Raw genomic sequence first — 14925 nt, forward strand, 5'->3', positions numbered from 1 at the left:
GAGAAGGTAGCTGACGGTATTCACATAAAACGTTGGGGCTTGGTTAGGAGTCTGAAAATCAGAGCAATGTTATTTAAAAATAAGCAAAACTATACATTTATCTAAAAAAAAACTTTATGGGCTATATAAATAGATAATCTACAAAACATTTATGCAAAGAAAAAATGAGTGTATAATGTCCCTTTAACAAAGACTGGGCCCTGGGCAGCTGCCCCTTTTGCCCTGTCTTAAAGACGGCCCTGATAATCTTAAGGGAACACTTAAAGGGACACTGAACCCACATTTTTTCTTTCGTGATTCCGATAGAGCATGCAATTTTAAAGGACCAATCAACACAGTATATTTGCATAATCACCAAATGAAAGATAACAAGACAATGCAATAGCACTGAACTTCAAATGAATAGTAGATTTTTTTTCTGACAATTTTAAAAGTTATGTCTATTTCCACTCCCCCTGTACCATGTGACAGCCATCAGCCAATCACAAATGCAAACACGTACAATGTGACAGCCATCAGTCAATCACAAATGCATATACGCTTATTCTGTGAATTCTTGCACATGCTAACTAGGAGCTGGTGACTCAAAAAGTTTAAATATATAAAAAGACTGTGTACTTTTTATTAATGTAAGTAAATTGGAAAGTTGTTTAAGATTGCATGCTCTATCTGAATAATGAAAGTTTAAAGAGACAGTAAACACCAGAATTTGTGTTGTTTAAAAAGGTAGATAATCCCTTTATTACCCATTCCTCAATTTTGCATGACCAACACAGTTATAATAATATACTTTTTACCTCTGTGATTACCTTGTATCTATGCCTCTGCAAACTGCCCCCTTATTTCAGTTCTTTTGACAGACTTGCATTTTTAGCCAATCATTGCTGACTCCTAGGAGCTTCACGTGCCTGAGCTCAATGTTATCTATGAAACACATGAACTAACGCCCTCTAGTGGTGAAAAACTGTCAAAATGCTTTCAGATTAGAGGCAGTCTTCAAGGTCTAAGAAATTAGCACATGAACCTCCTAGATTTAGTTTTCAACTAAGAATACCAAGAGAACAAAGCAAAATTGGTAATAAAAGTAAATTGTAAAGTTGTTTAAAATTACATGTCCTATTTAAATCATGAAAGATGTTTTTTTACTTTACTGCCCCTTTAATTTTGACATGAGTGTCCCTTTAAGCAACTTTCTAATTTACTCCTATTATCAATTTTTCTTCGTTCTCTTGCTATCTTTATTTAAAAAAGGCATCTAAGCTTTTTTTTGGTTTAGCACTCTGGACAGCACTTTTTTATTGGTGGATCAATTTATCAACCAATCAGCAAGAACAACCCAGGTTGTTCACCAAAAATGGGCCTGCATATAAACTTACATTCTTGCATTACAAATAAAGATAATAAATAAAATTTGATAATAGGAGTAAATTGGAAAGTTGCTTAAAATTTCATGCTCTATCTGAATCATGAAAAAAAATTGGGTTCAGTGTCCCTTTAAGTCAAAATTAAACTTTCATGATTCAGATAGATCATGCAATTTTAAACAACTTTACAATTTACTTCCATTAACAAAATGTGCTCAGTTTATTTTGTATTTACACTTTTTGAGTCACTAGCTCCTACTGGGCATGTGCAAGAATTCACAGAATATACCTATACACATTTGTGATTGGCTGATGGCTGTCACATGATGCAGAAGGAGTGGAAATAGACATAACTGAAATTTGTCAGAAAATAATCTACTACTCATTTGAAGTTCAGACTAAGGGGCCGATTTATCAAGCTCTGTATGGAGCTTGAAACCCCTGTTCAGGCTCGCCGGAAACAGTAGTTATGAAACTGCTCCATAACTTGTCCGCCTGCTCTGAGGTCGTGGACAGAAATCAACCCGATCGAATACGATCAGGTTGATTGACATCCCCTGCTAGCGGCGATTGGCCGCAAATCTGCAGGAGGCAGCATTGCACCAGCAGTTCACAAAAACTGCTTGTGCAATGATGTATGCTGTCGGCATTTATCGATGTGCAGTGGACATGATACTCTACATCGTATCTTGTCCTCTCACACTATGATAAATCTACCCCTAAGTGCTATTGCATTGTCTTTTTATCATGCATTTGTTGATTATGCAAACTTACTTTATTGACTGGTCCTATAAATATCTTTACATTCAGGATAGCACATAAACATCACAGACATTTTCACAAAAATGTGATACTATTTCACTGAAGTCTGGGAACCCCTGCTATTATATTATTTTTTGTGAATTAATACACAGATATTTCTTGGGTCTTTCTTCTTTTTTGTTTTGTTTTTACTTTTATCCAACAATAAAAGGAAATAAATAAAATTCCAGTACTAAAACTATGTTTGTATTCTTCTAGAAGTCATCAATTATTCCATATAATAAACTATACTACACAGATGACAGTAGAACATAATATTCTGGCTTGAACGTACTATGGTTTATGAACTAGTTTCAACAGTCAATTTTCTCTTGTTTTGTTCAAGAGACATCTGTTTGTAATTTCTTTAAAGTGTACAGTGTATTAAATTGTTTTCACTATTCAAGTATTGTGACATTCTCCCACATGATTATTATTTGTATTATTATTTTTTTACAGATGGTGCGTGATTTTCAAACACAGAAAACTTCACGCTTGAAGTGTAATTTAGAAAAAAAATAATTATTACATTCACACACGGTTATTAATAACATTTTCTTTTAAAATTCTACCTTTAAGACTGAGAAATCTGAATCATTTCTCCCCCTCAGATCTGGCAGATATATTTGAATTTACTCCAGTTTTGCTCTATGAATATTCATTAGTCCTTACTTATACTTGTAAAATGGGAAGCAAGATAAAAAACTAAAAGTAACTGAAAATTGTTCAATAGAGCACAGGTAACCATTTCCATCATGTTTAGCTTAGTTTTGTGCTCAGTTAATGCTGTATTTAGTAATGATTAGTTACACCAAACTAGAGGTTTTTTGTTAATCTATGGGCCAAGAAACCAGTTGCTTGCTGTGCTTATAATACACTCTTACATGAGTGTTGCAATTGGTTTTATGTAGTTTTTTCATTCCTTGAACTGCTGGAAGATTTTTATGTTTGTTTGATATACCTGGGTGTGATTGAATGGAAACAATTGAAGATCCAAGATGTATGAGGCTAGATGACAGCATTCTGGGTCACTGAGAGTACTCAGCATGCTAATACTTCACCACACTGGTGGGGTCTGTTTGAGAGTACAAATTTGATATACGGTATATCTGATCTATGCTTCTCTCCTCCCTTTGACTGCAGGTTCGCACAAGAGAACCTGCAGTCAGGATTTATCAAGCAGCAGTCATCAGATCGCTGTTTCCCTAGCCTGCACTCCACCTCTTAGGTGGAGAATTTCGATCTCCCCGGTCTCATCTGACCAGGAAGATTGGCAGTTCCTGCATTCGCATGATTGGCTGTGCGCAGGCTGGGGGCGGGGTTGCACACAAGCCCAAAGGAACGTTTGCGTGCAATGTTAGATTCCGGCAGCGAATTGCTGCCCATTGGAGAAGTGCTTGGGAAGACAGGGACAAATATGTCCACCCTTGTCCTCCTGAGATGTCCATCTAATCTTGAGAAAAATTGCTTGCCCTTGTTAGAGGAAGAGTGTGGTTATCTATTTGGACATTTTAAATAACTGTTGTTCACACCAGTGCCCCCAATTTCAGTCACATTTTTGTACATTTGTTGTGATTTGAAAATGTTAAGCAAATATACAAATATGTTGTACTGCATACTATTCATAGCAATTAATAGAATATATTACTTCTTATATTTTTTAAATGTTTTAGAAGTATCTTTATTAGCTCAGTTGGTGATTACTTAGACTCAAGGCTGCCTATAAGTTTCAAGCATTTGTTTTACTTGTGAGTAGATGTGAGATGCAGCCAATCAAAAGCCGTATAATTTGCACCATTGCAAGCAACAAGTACCACCTCTTCGGCTGCAGACCATAATTGTAATATTAAACAGACCATATAGATTCAACAACTGTTCTTTAGTAAAAGTAAGATCTCACTGGAAAAAAAGTATGACTTACAATTCAAACAGATTTGCTCCAACTTGCGAGTAACTCACTATTATCAATGGAGCAGCATCTATCTTGTAACTGTTCATCTCACAATGCATAGATCACGTTCCACGGTGAAGAATACAACATCACACAACTTCCTTCAAACAATCAAATTCAAAGGGAAAATGTAAAAAAAATTGAGACAAGTTCATTAGCTTTGAAATAGTTAAACAAAACCGAGACAAGTTACTCCACAGTTTTTATTAATTCTACTAGGTCTCAGAGACCGCTCTTAGGAGTCAATTTATCAAGCTGTGGCGGATAGGGGCGTACCTATATGCCACTGTCCCCCGCAACCCGCCTCTAGCGGGCTGAATTCCACTGCCGGGCAATCACGCGCGGGCAGGAGCTGTCAATCTCCACGGTCGGACGAGACCGTGGAGATTGAAATTCGCCACCTCTTGTTAGAACCTGCAGTCGTAGGGAGGCAAAGCCTAACAAAGGGTTTGATAAATCGAAACCTTATTCTATCCACTGAGACTACTTTCCATAACAAAATTACGCATTCAAATATTTTACACTTCCAAACATTGACCTTGTTTTAAGTGTGTTTCCAGAGATGTTCGATTGTAGTTGTTTTAATTGCTTATAGGTTCAAATGTCAGGTGAGAAATTTCATCTGTTGGTGTCAGGGTGCCAGGAATCAGACTGAGACGAGAAGTACAAATAATAACAAAAAATAATAAAAAGTCCACAAGTCAAACAACAAGCCAGGAGTCAAAGCAAGAGCTGGTAGTCAGACGAGCCGTGTCAGGAGCCAAAGCAAATAGTCAGACGAGCCGTGTCAGGAGCCAAAGCGAGTAGTCAGACAAGCCGGAATCAGGAACAAGGAGAACAGCAGAGTCAGGAACAAGCCAGGGAAAAAAGGGACATGAAATAAAAAAAAAAATCATGATTCAACCAGAGAATACAAATTTTAAAAAGTTTCCAATTTACTTCTATGATTAAATTTGAGTCATGTTATTCTTTGTTGTAGAGATATCTAGATAGGTAGCGTGCACATGTCTGGAGAACTGCATGACAGGAGAAAGTGCTGCAATCCAGTGCACTTGCTAACGTATAACTGTTGCAAAACTGCTGCCATATAGTTCTGCAAACACATGCACACTCCTGAGCATACCTTATATTTTTTAACAAAGGATAACAAGAAAACAAAAACATTTGATAATATAAATAAATTGGAAAGTTGTTTAAAATTGTATGTTCTATCTGAATCATAAAAGGTATTATGAGAAACAGTTTTTGCTTGCGTGTTAACTCAACAAGCGCAAAAGCTGAACTTAGAATATTGTGTGCGCATTCATGTATTCCCCCATAGAAGTCAATGGGGCAAAAAAAGTGGAAAAAAACATTCTACTCACACTTAAGCCCAATTGCATATTCTAATGTGAGCTAACCGACATGAAAATATGAATATTTCACATTGCATTGTTCTTCGTATAAAATAATATGTTCTATTTATCCATAAATACATATTTCTAGATATAGCTGATGATAGTTTAGGTACAATGATATATCCTGTTAAAAGGATCGCTGTGTTAAAACAGTACTTGAAGCAAAAAAACTGAGAATTTGCACATCTAATTTCCATATCTTACCCAGAATTCTCTTGTTCATTGGTAACATTGTATTTCTGGGGAAAAGCAAGCGGGGAATCTTGCCTAGAATTTCCTATGCAAATATTTACATTGATTTAATTTTGAGACATGGAGGATTTTAATTTCAGTTTTTTATCTCCCCCCTTAATTTTAATGAATTATATATCTATATATATATATATATATATATATATATATATTTTATTTATTTTTTGTACATGGGATGGGGAGACGGGAAGACAATTATTCTTAAAGAGTATAGATAGTGCAGACCCTTTATAATAAACATACCATGTTAAGGAAAAAAGAGTGATACAGAGAAAGTATAAATATACTTAAAGGGACACTGTACCCAATTTTTTTCTTTTGCAATTCAGATAGAGCATGCAATTTTAAACAACTTTCTAATTTACTCCTATTATCAATTTTTCTTTGTTCTCTTGCTATCATTATTTTAAAAAGAAGGCATCTAAGCTTTTTTTGGTTTCAGACTCTGGACAGCACTTTTTTAGTGGTGGATGAATTTATCCACCAATCAGCAAGGACAACCCAGGTTGTTCATCAAAAATAGGCCGGCATCTAAACTTATATTCTTGCATTTCAAATAAAGATACCAAGAGAATGAAGAAAAATTGATAATAGGAGTAAATTAGAAAGTTGCTTACATTTTCATGCTCAATCTGAATCATGAAAGAAAAATTTTGGGTACAGTGTCCCTTTAACTCAAAAAAAACAAGGGATTTCAGCACATCATATCACAAATATACACCAGATAATCTGAAAATTAATTTATTTTATTAATTTTAATATCAGATAAGTCACACACCACCCCAGGTGTTCATTAGTACATATACACTAGTGCCAATACAGAATTATCAACACAGCACACAAAAGAAAGCATGGCCAGCTCATAATTAGCATAGAAGCACAGGCTTTTAACGACTGCAACATCTCTACCAGAGGGTGGCCCCACTTACCAGTGGGAATCTGCAACCTTAGAATACAAATTGAGGATCTATGCAGTGCTTAATGTAGTTATTGACAACACACAATGTACATAACATATGTATTTATGTAACAACATTAGTAGAAAATGGATGAACAACACCTCTGCCAGAGGATAACACCACAATCCAAGGCTATCTGTTATCATGGGTCACTCATGAGGATCTATGTTTATCCATGTACAAGCTTATAAATAGCAGCTGAAGCAAACTTACAATGTTGTAATATAGCTTTAATACAGGGTGTTATAGTAAGGTATTTCACCAATATCTCCACAAATAGCAAAGACACTGCACTTCATCAGTACAGGACAGTTCCGTTAGCAGATCCTTATTATGTATGTTATGCAGGATAGTGTATAAAGCATATAAAAGTGCACAAATTTTCCTTTTTGAGGGATTCAGCATCAAGCATCAATAGGAGATCCTGCAGCTTGTATCCAACCTTTAAGAACTTTTTGTTCAAATCCAGAGCCGTATGTTTCAGCCACATGTAGTGTGATGCTGGTCTGGTAACATGTCTGTGATGTCACACGCCAACGGCCGTTTCACCCCCCCACACTTCCTCAGGGCTTATTTCCATACAGAGATTCCACACATATTTATGTCCCGCCCTTAATTTAGATAGGTGAAATTATTAATTGGATAGGTGAATATAGGTATAGCATACAAAGAGAGAAGCGCTCTACCAGGAGCGAACAACAGCTCATTAGCTAGTTCTATGGCGATTTACCACCTGGAAGCAGCCTCTTTTAGACCAGTGTGTTTTTCACAAAGGAAAACTTTCCTTAAGTATATCAGTCTGATCCCACCAAGTAAGGTCAGTCTAGCCCCAAAATACCAGGCAATTCAGAGACTTCCTCTGAACAAGGAACATGACAACACCTGTAATGTACTGTCTCTTTAAGCTAATTACCTGCAGCCTCCTTTTCACATTCACACCTCCTTTATTAATGGCTCTCTCTCACTCATTCATTGCTTGGTATTCTGTGCTGAATGAGTCATATTACCAGCCCTGTGTTTATGTTCCTGCAGAAGCATTTTGCATCTAACCATATTTGTATTGGTATTCATCTACCTTATCCAGCTACCCTCAGGACTCTTGCTCTGCAAATCTCCTGCATTTCATCTTACAGCTTTTGCCCTCACCACTCGAAACCAGCCGACTTCACTGACGACACGGGCGGCCGCTCCAGCACTTCCGGTTCCTCCTTACACTGAAGGCTAGCTGCAGCTCCGGTCTCCTCTGCTACACGCTTCTCTCTGTGAGTAACTGTATCATCCGCTGGCTATTCAGACACACAGAGTGTGTCCTGCAATTCAACTACTGACTATTATATTTTTGGTTCAATTACTTGTCATATTTTCTGAGGGTTATTGTGACATATCTTTTCATTTTGGCAATATGTTTTTTCACTTAATGTCTGTGCTGCAATCACCTGTTATCACCCATCCTCATAGAGAATCCTGATGCAAAATACATTCTATTTTTTCAAGTCCACATATTTGCAATAACCTTATCTTAGGTAAAAGGACTCAACATCACAATTATCAGTTTGTTGATGTGAGAACTACCACCTAAATAAAACTTACCTTTCCCTCATATTACTGCCTTCTAGCAAAGGCACATATTAGAGGAAAAGGAACATTCAAATTATTTTCAATACTGATTTTTACCTCCTATAACATATTCTTGTCTTAAAGGAACATACTCTTAACTAAAACTTTATACATGAACTACAAACAAATGTATTTTAAAACCTTACTTGCAAAAGTGATTATTTACATTTGGCTTATTACAGAAATACCAAGCCCAATTAACAAAGGAATGGATCCTGTGGAGTTATCCAACTATGTAGTAGCCTTAGGGCAAAAAGTGGATCAACTTAATCAAGGTCTTAGGGATCTACAGGTGGAAAATGCAACATTAAGGAATATCATTAAAGAGGGAATAAATCCAAAACCCTCACATAGTGATACTCTCATAGAACCACCTGTTAGCCCACCAGAAAAGTTTTATGGTGACAGAAAGCTTTTCAGACAGTTTATAAATTCTTGCAATCTGTTTATATCATTAAAGCCCAAAACTTTTAGTTCTGACAGAGTAAAAGTTTTAACTGTCATTTCCTACCTTAGGGGTGAACCTAGGGTATGGGCAGACACATTGTATGAACAAAATGATCCTATGTTAAATTCTATAGATGATTTCTTTAAAGCTTTATCCTCACTATATGAGGACCCACATAAACAGCTCACTGCTGATAACAAATTAAGATCACTTAAGCAAAATAAAAGAGCTGTGGAAGATTATATTTCCGAATTTAAAATTTGGCAGTTGGATTCAGGCTGGAATCAAATTTCCCTTAGGAATCAGTTTAGGATTGGTTTGTCTGAATTAATTAAACATGAACTTGCAAGAATTGACATTCCAGAAAATTTAAACGATTTGATGCAGCTCTCTATAAAAATAGACCACAGAATTAGGGAGAGGAAATTAGAGAAATCCTCAACTGAGTCTGACTCTAGATTCACTACACATAGACCAATGACGCATAGTACTAAGAGTACAGATGAACCAATGGACATCGGTGCCATCAAAGGACCGTTAACCCCGGAGGAAAAACATAGACGCAGAATCAATCACCTATGTTTATACTGTGCCTCAAAAGAGCATGAAGTTCCTCTCTGTCCACTTTTGTTGAAAACTAAAAAGGGTAAGACATTATCCAATGATTATAACTTATCTCTCAGTAAAAATCAGTTTACAAATTGTGTAATACCTATTTCCTTGCAGTGGGATCGTCAGCAGCATCTCTCTGAAGCAGTCATCGATTCTGGTGCTTTCTCCTCCTATATTGATTTGACATTTGTTAATATAAATAAAATCCCATTAATTGCAAAAGAAAAACCTGTTATGGTCCGTTTAATTGATGGTAAAGATCTGGAAACAGGACCTATTACACACCACACAGTACCCATACTTGTCACTACACCCTCATCTCATCATGAATATATTTCATTTGATGTTCTTCATTCACCAATGTATCCTGTAGTACTAGGGTTACAGTGGTTAAGATTGCATCAACCACACATAGAATGGTTAGCAAATAAAATTGATTTTACTTCAGATTACTGTAAAAGTACCTGTTTCTCTCACACATCCTTGTTGGCTGTCTTTGATTCTGCACTCCCAAGTGTTTATCAAGACTTGAGACAAGTGTTTAGTAAAAAAGAGGCAGAGACTCTTCCACCTCACAGACTATATGATTGTCCTATAGAATTAATACCTGGATCTGATATACCATATGGACATATATTCCCCTTCTCAGAACCAGAGTTACAGGACTTAAAGACTTACATTAATGACAATCTACGTAAGGGTTTCATTAGACCCTCAACTTCACCTGCAGGTGCAGGAATCTTTTTTGTAAAAAACAAAGACGGTTCCCTGCGCCCTATTGTTGACTATAGGGAGCTTAATAAGAGGACTATTAAAGATCGTTATCCTCTGCCTCTAATTCCTGAGCTGATAGAAAGATTGAAAGGTGCTCAAATCTACACCAAGCTTGATTTAAGGGGAGCATATAATTTAATTCGTGTGAGACCTGGGGATGAGTGGCTAACCGCATTTAGAACAAGGTAAGGACTGTATGAATATACAGTCATGCCTTTTGGGTTATGTAACGCCCCGGCCACCTTTCAAAGATTCATCAATGACATCTTCAGAGACCTACTTGACACCTCGATGGTGATTTATTTAGATGACATTCTCATCTACTCATCTTCTTTACAAGAACATATAAAGCATGTCAGAACAGTTTTATCTAGATTGCAAGCACATAGTTTATATGCTAAGCTCGAGAAGTGCTCGTTCCACACTACTGACATAACATTTTTAGGATACCACATAACACCTAAAGGTATCTCTATGCAAACAGACAAGATCCAGGTGATAACTGATTGGCCAACACCTAGGAACAAAAAAGATGTGCAAAAATGTTTAGGATTTTCAAATTTTTACCGAAAATGTATTAAAAATTTTGCACAATTAACCAAACCATTAACACAACTAACAAAATCTAACGTACCATTTAATTGGACTCAGTCTATTCAAGACATTTTCCAACATTTGAAGTCCTGTTTTACGACAGCTCCCATATTAAAATTTCCTGATCCAAAATTACAATTCACCCTGGAGGTTGACGCATCAAACTATGCTATTGGTGCAATACTTTCACAGAGACAAACACCTCAAGGTCATTTGCACCCTATAGCATACTATTCCCGTGTACTGACTGCTTCAGAATTAAATTACCATATTGGTGAAAAAGAATTGCTTGCAATGAAAGCTTCCCTTGAGCATTGGAGGCACCTGTTAGAAGGTACTTCCCTCCCCATACAAATATTCACTGACCATAGAAATTTACAATATTTGAAGACTCATCGTACTCTTACTTCTAGACAGGTGAGATGGAGCTTATTCTTCTCCCGATTCACTTATACTATCATGTATAGACCTGCCAATAAAAATACAAAGGCAGATATACTTTCACATCTACCAGAAAAACCTAAATTGGATCTACCCTTTGGTACTATCATTCCCAATAACTGTTTCCAAAATCTTTTAGCAATTTCATCCATTGATGACAAAGACTTTCTTAATGAACAAGAGAAAGACAATAGTTTCTCTAAGGAAAATCTGACAAAACATGCTGATGGATTATATCACTTCAATAGTAAAATATATGTTCCACCAACACTTAGAACACTTGTTCTAAGAACCATGCATGACACAGTCTTAACGGGACACCCGGGTATTCAAAGGACTATTGAATTAACTAAACAATCTTATTGGTGGCCAAAGATGCACCAAGATGTGATGGGATTTGTACAGACTTGTGAAGTATGTTCGACAAGTAAAATTGATAAACGAAAGCCTGTTGGATATTTATTATCGCTTCCAATACCGGCCAAACCATGGTCAGACATTGCAACTGATTTCATCATTGATTTGCCTAACTCTAACAACAACACAACTATCATGGTTGTGGTTGACCTCTTAACTAAATTGACACATTTTATACCGTTTCACAAGTTACCAACTTCACTTGAGACAGCTCATTTATTGATTGATAACGTTATAAAATTGCATGGGTTACCTCGTTCAATCACATCTGACAGAGGTACTCAATTTACCTCGCGACTCTGGAAAGAACTTTGTTCAGCTCTGCAGATAGAAAGACGTCTAAGTACTGCCTACCACCCACAAACTAATGGACAGACAGAGCGTACTAACCAGTGGTTAGAGGAGTACTTACGTTGCTTTGTCACTCAACAACAGGATAACTGGTCATCTCTACTACCACTGGCTGAGTTCGCACACAAGAACACTCATCATTCATCAATTAACGCTACCCCTTTTTATGCTAACTATGGTTTTCATCCAGTTTTTCATTTTAACCCATCAATAGTGAGTTCTTGTCCTATTGTAAACGATACCACTAACACTATTGCAGAAACGTTTTCTATTCTGGCTCAAAATATTAAATCTGCTCAAAACAGACAGCAAAAGTATTATAATCTTAGACGAAGACCAACACCCAAATATGAGGTTGGAGATCTAGTCTGGCTTTCGACAAAGAATTTACGTTTAACCACTCCTAGTAGGAAACTTAATAAATTTTTTATTGGACCTTTTCCAATTCGGAAAATTATTAACGACAATGCTGTTACTCTGGATTTGCCTTCTCAGTACAAAATCCATCCCACTTTTCATGTTGCTTTATTGAAACCGTATAGAGCACTTCGGACTGATTCTCTACGATCCACGCATCAACCTCCCATTCAACCTGATCTTGAGTTTGAGGTTCAAAGTATTATTGACTCTAGAAGGGTTTCTGGAAATTTACAGTACCTTGTTCGTTGGAAGGGTTATTCACCAGAGGATGACTCCTGGGAACCTTCGACTAACCTATCAGCACCACGACTCGTGTCACTTTTCCATCGGCGCAACCCTGACCGTCCTCATCCCTGAACCCCGGAGTGGTTCATTTTGTGGGGGTCCTATGTAATGTACTGTCTCTTTAAGCTAATTACCTGCAGCCTCCTTTTCACATTCACACCTCCTTTATTAAGGGCTCTCTCTCACTCATTCATTGCTTGGTATTCTGTGCTGAATGAGTCATATTACCAGCCCTGTGTTTATGTTCCTGCAGAAGCATTTTGCATCTAACCATATTTGTATTGGTATTCATCTACCTTATCCAGCTACCCTCAGGACTCTTGCTCTGCAAATCTCCTGCATTTCATCTTACAGCTTTTGCCCTCACCACTCGAAACCAGCCGACTTCACTGACGACACGGGCGGCCGCTCCAGCACTTCCGGTTCCTCCTTACACTGAAGGCTAGCTGCAGCTCCGGTCTCCTCTGCTACACGCTTCTCTCTGTGAGTAACTGTATCATCCGCTGGCTATTCAGACACACAGAGTGTGTCCTGCAATTCAACTACTGACTATTATATTTTTGGTTCAATTACTTGTCATATTTTCTGAGGGTTATTGTGACATATCTTTTCATTTTGGCAATATGTTTTTTCACTTAATGTCTGTGCTGCAATCACCTGTTATCACCCATCCTCATAGAGAATCCTGATGCAAAATACATTCTATTTTTTCAAGTCCACATATTTGCAATAACCTTATCTTAGGTAAAAGGACTCAACATCACAATTATCAGTTTGTTGATGTGAGAACTACCACCTAAATAAAACTTACCTTTCCCTCATATTACTGCCTTCTAGCAAAGGCACATATTAGAGGAAAAGGAACATTCAAATTATTTTCAATACTGATTTTTACCTCCTATAACATATTCTTGTCTTAAAGGAACATACTCTTAACTAAAACTTTATACATGAACTACAAACAAATGTATTTTAAAACCTTACTTGCAAAAGTGATTATTTACATTTGGCTTATTACAACACCAGACGATCATTTCGGCCTCCTATGGGCCTCGTCAGTGAGGTGCAGCCACATTCCTCTAAGCACACTGGGCAAGGAGTCCACGTCTGGTTTCCCCCATCACCCATAGGGAGACTTCCTCAGGGTCATATTAATTTGCATACAAGGAGAGAAGCGCTCTACCAGAAACGAACAACAGCTCATTAGCTCACACTTACCCTAAGTGTGATGCGGGAATCCAGACGTGGACCCGTTGCTCAGTGTGCCTAGAGGGATATGGCTGCACCTCACTGACGAGGCCCACAATAGGCTGAAACGTACTTCTGGTGGTTTGCCGTTTCTCTTGTTCAGAGAGGGATTGCCTGGTATTTCGGGGCTGGACTGTACTGTGAAGTCAGGATCAGACTGATATGCTACAGGAAAGTTCTTCTCTGTAAAAGGCACATATTGAGCAAAAAACAGCTATTATGCTATTGTTCCTTCCCAGGTTGAGCGCTTCTCTCTTTTTATTTATGCGAATATAGGCATAGATATATACAGATAAATATAGGATTATCTATTTAGAAATACTCAGAACATATTCTGCTATGTGCAGAACATTGGAATGTCAAATATTTACAGTAAATACATAGTTAAAGCCTTTATTAAAAATTAATATTTACAGTGGATATAAAAAGTCTACACACCTCTGTTAAAATGTCAGGTTTCTGTGATGTAAACAAATGAGACAAAGATTAATCATTTCAGAACTTTCTCCACCTTTAATGTGACCTATAAACTGTACAACTCAATTGAAAAAGAAACTGAAATCTTTTAGGTAAAGGGAAATAAAAATAAAAAACTAAAATAATATGGTTGCATAAGTGTGAACACCCTTTTATAACTGGGGATGTAGCTATGTTTAGAATTAAGCAATCACATTCAAAATCATGTTAAATAGGAGTCAGTACACACCTGTCATCATTTAAAGTCTCTCTGATTAACCCCAAATAAAGTTCAGCTGTTCTAGTAGGTGTTTCCTAACATTTTGTTAGTCGCATCCTACAGCAAATGCCATGGTCCGCAGAGAGCTTCTAAAGCATCAGAGGGATCTCATTGTTGAAAGATATCAGTCAGGAGAAGGGTAAAAAATAATTTCCAAGGCATTAGATATACCATGGAACACAGTGAAGACAGTCATCATCAAGTGAAGAAAATATGGTGCAACAGTGACATTACCAAGAACTGGATGTCCCTCCAAAA

This window comes from Bombina bombina, chromosome 5 (genome assembly GCF_027579735.1).
Source record: "Bombina bombina isolate aBomBom1 chromosome 5, aBomBom1.pri, whole genome shotgun sequence".
Taxonomy (NCBI): Eukaryota; Metazoa; Chordata; class Amphibia; order Anura; family Bombinatoridae; genus Bombina; species Bombina bombina.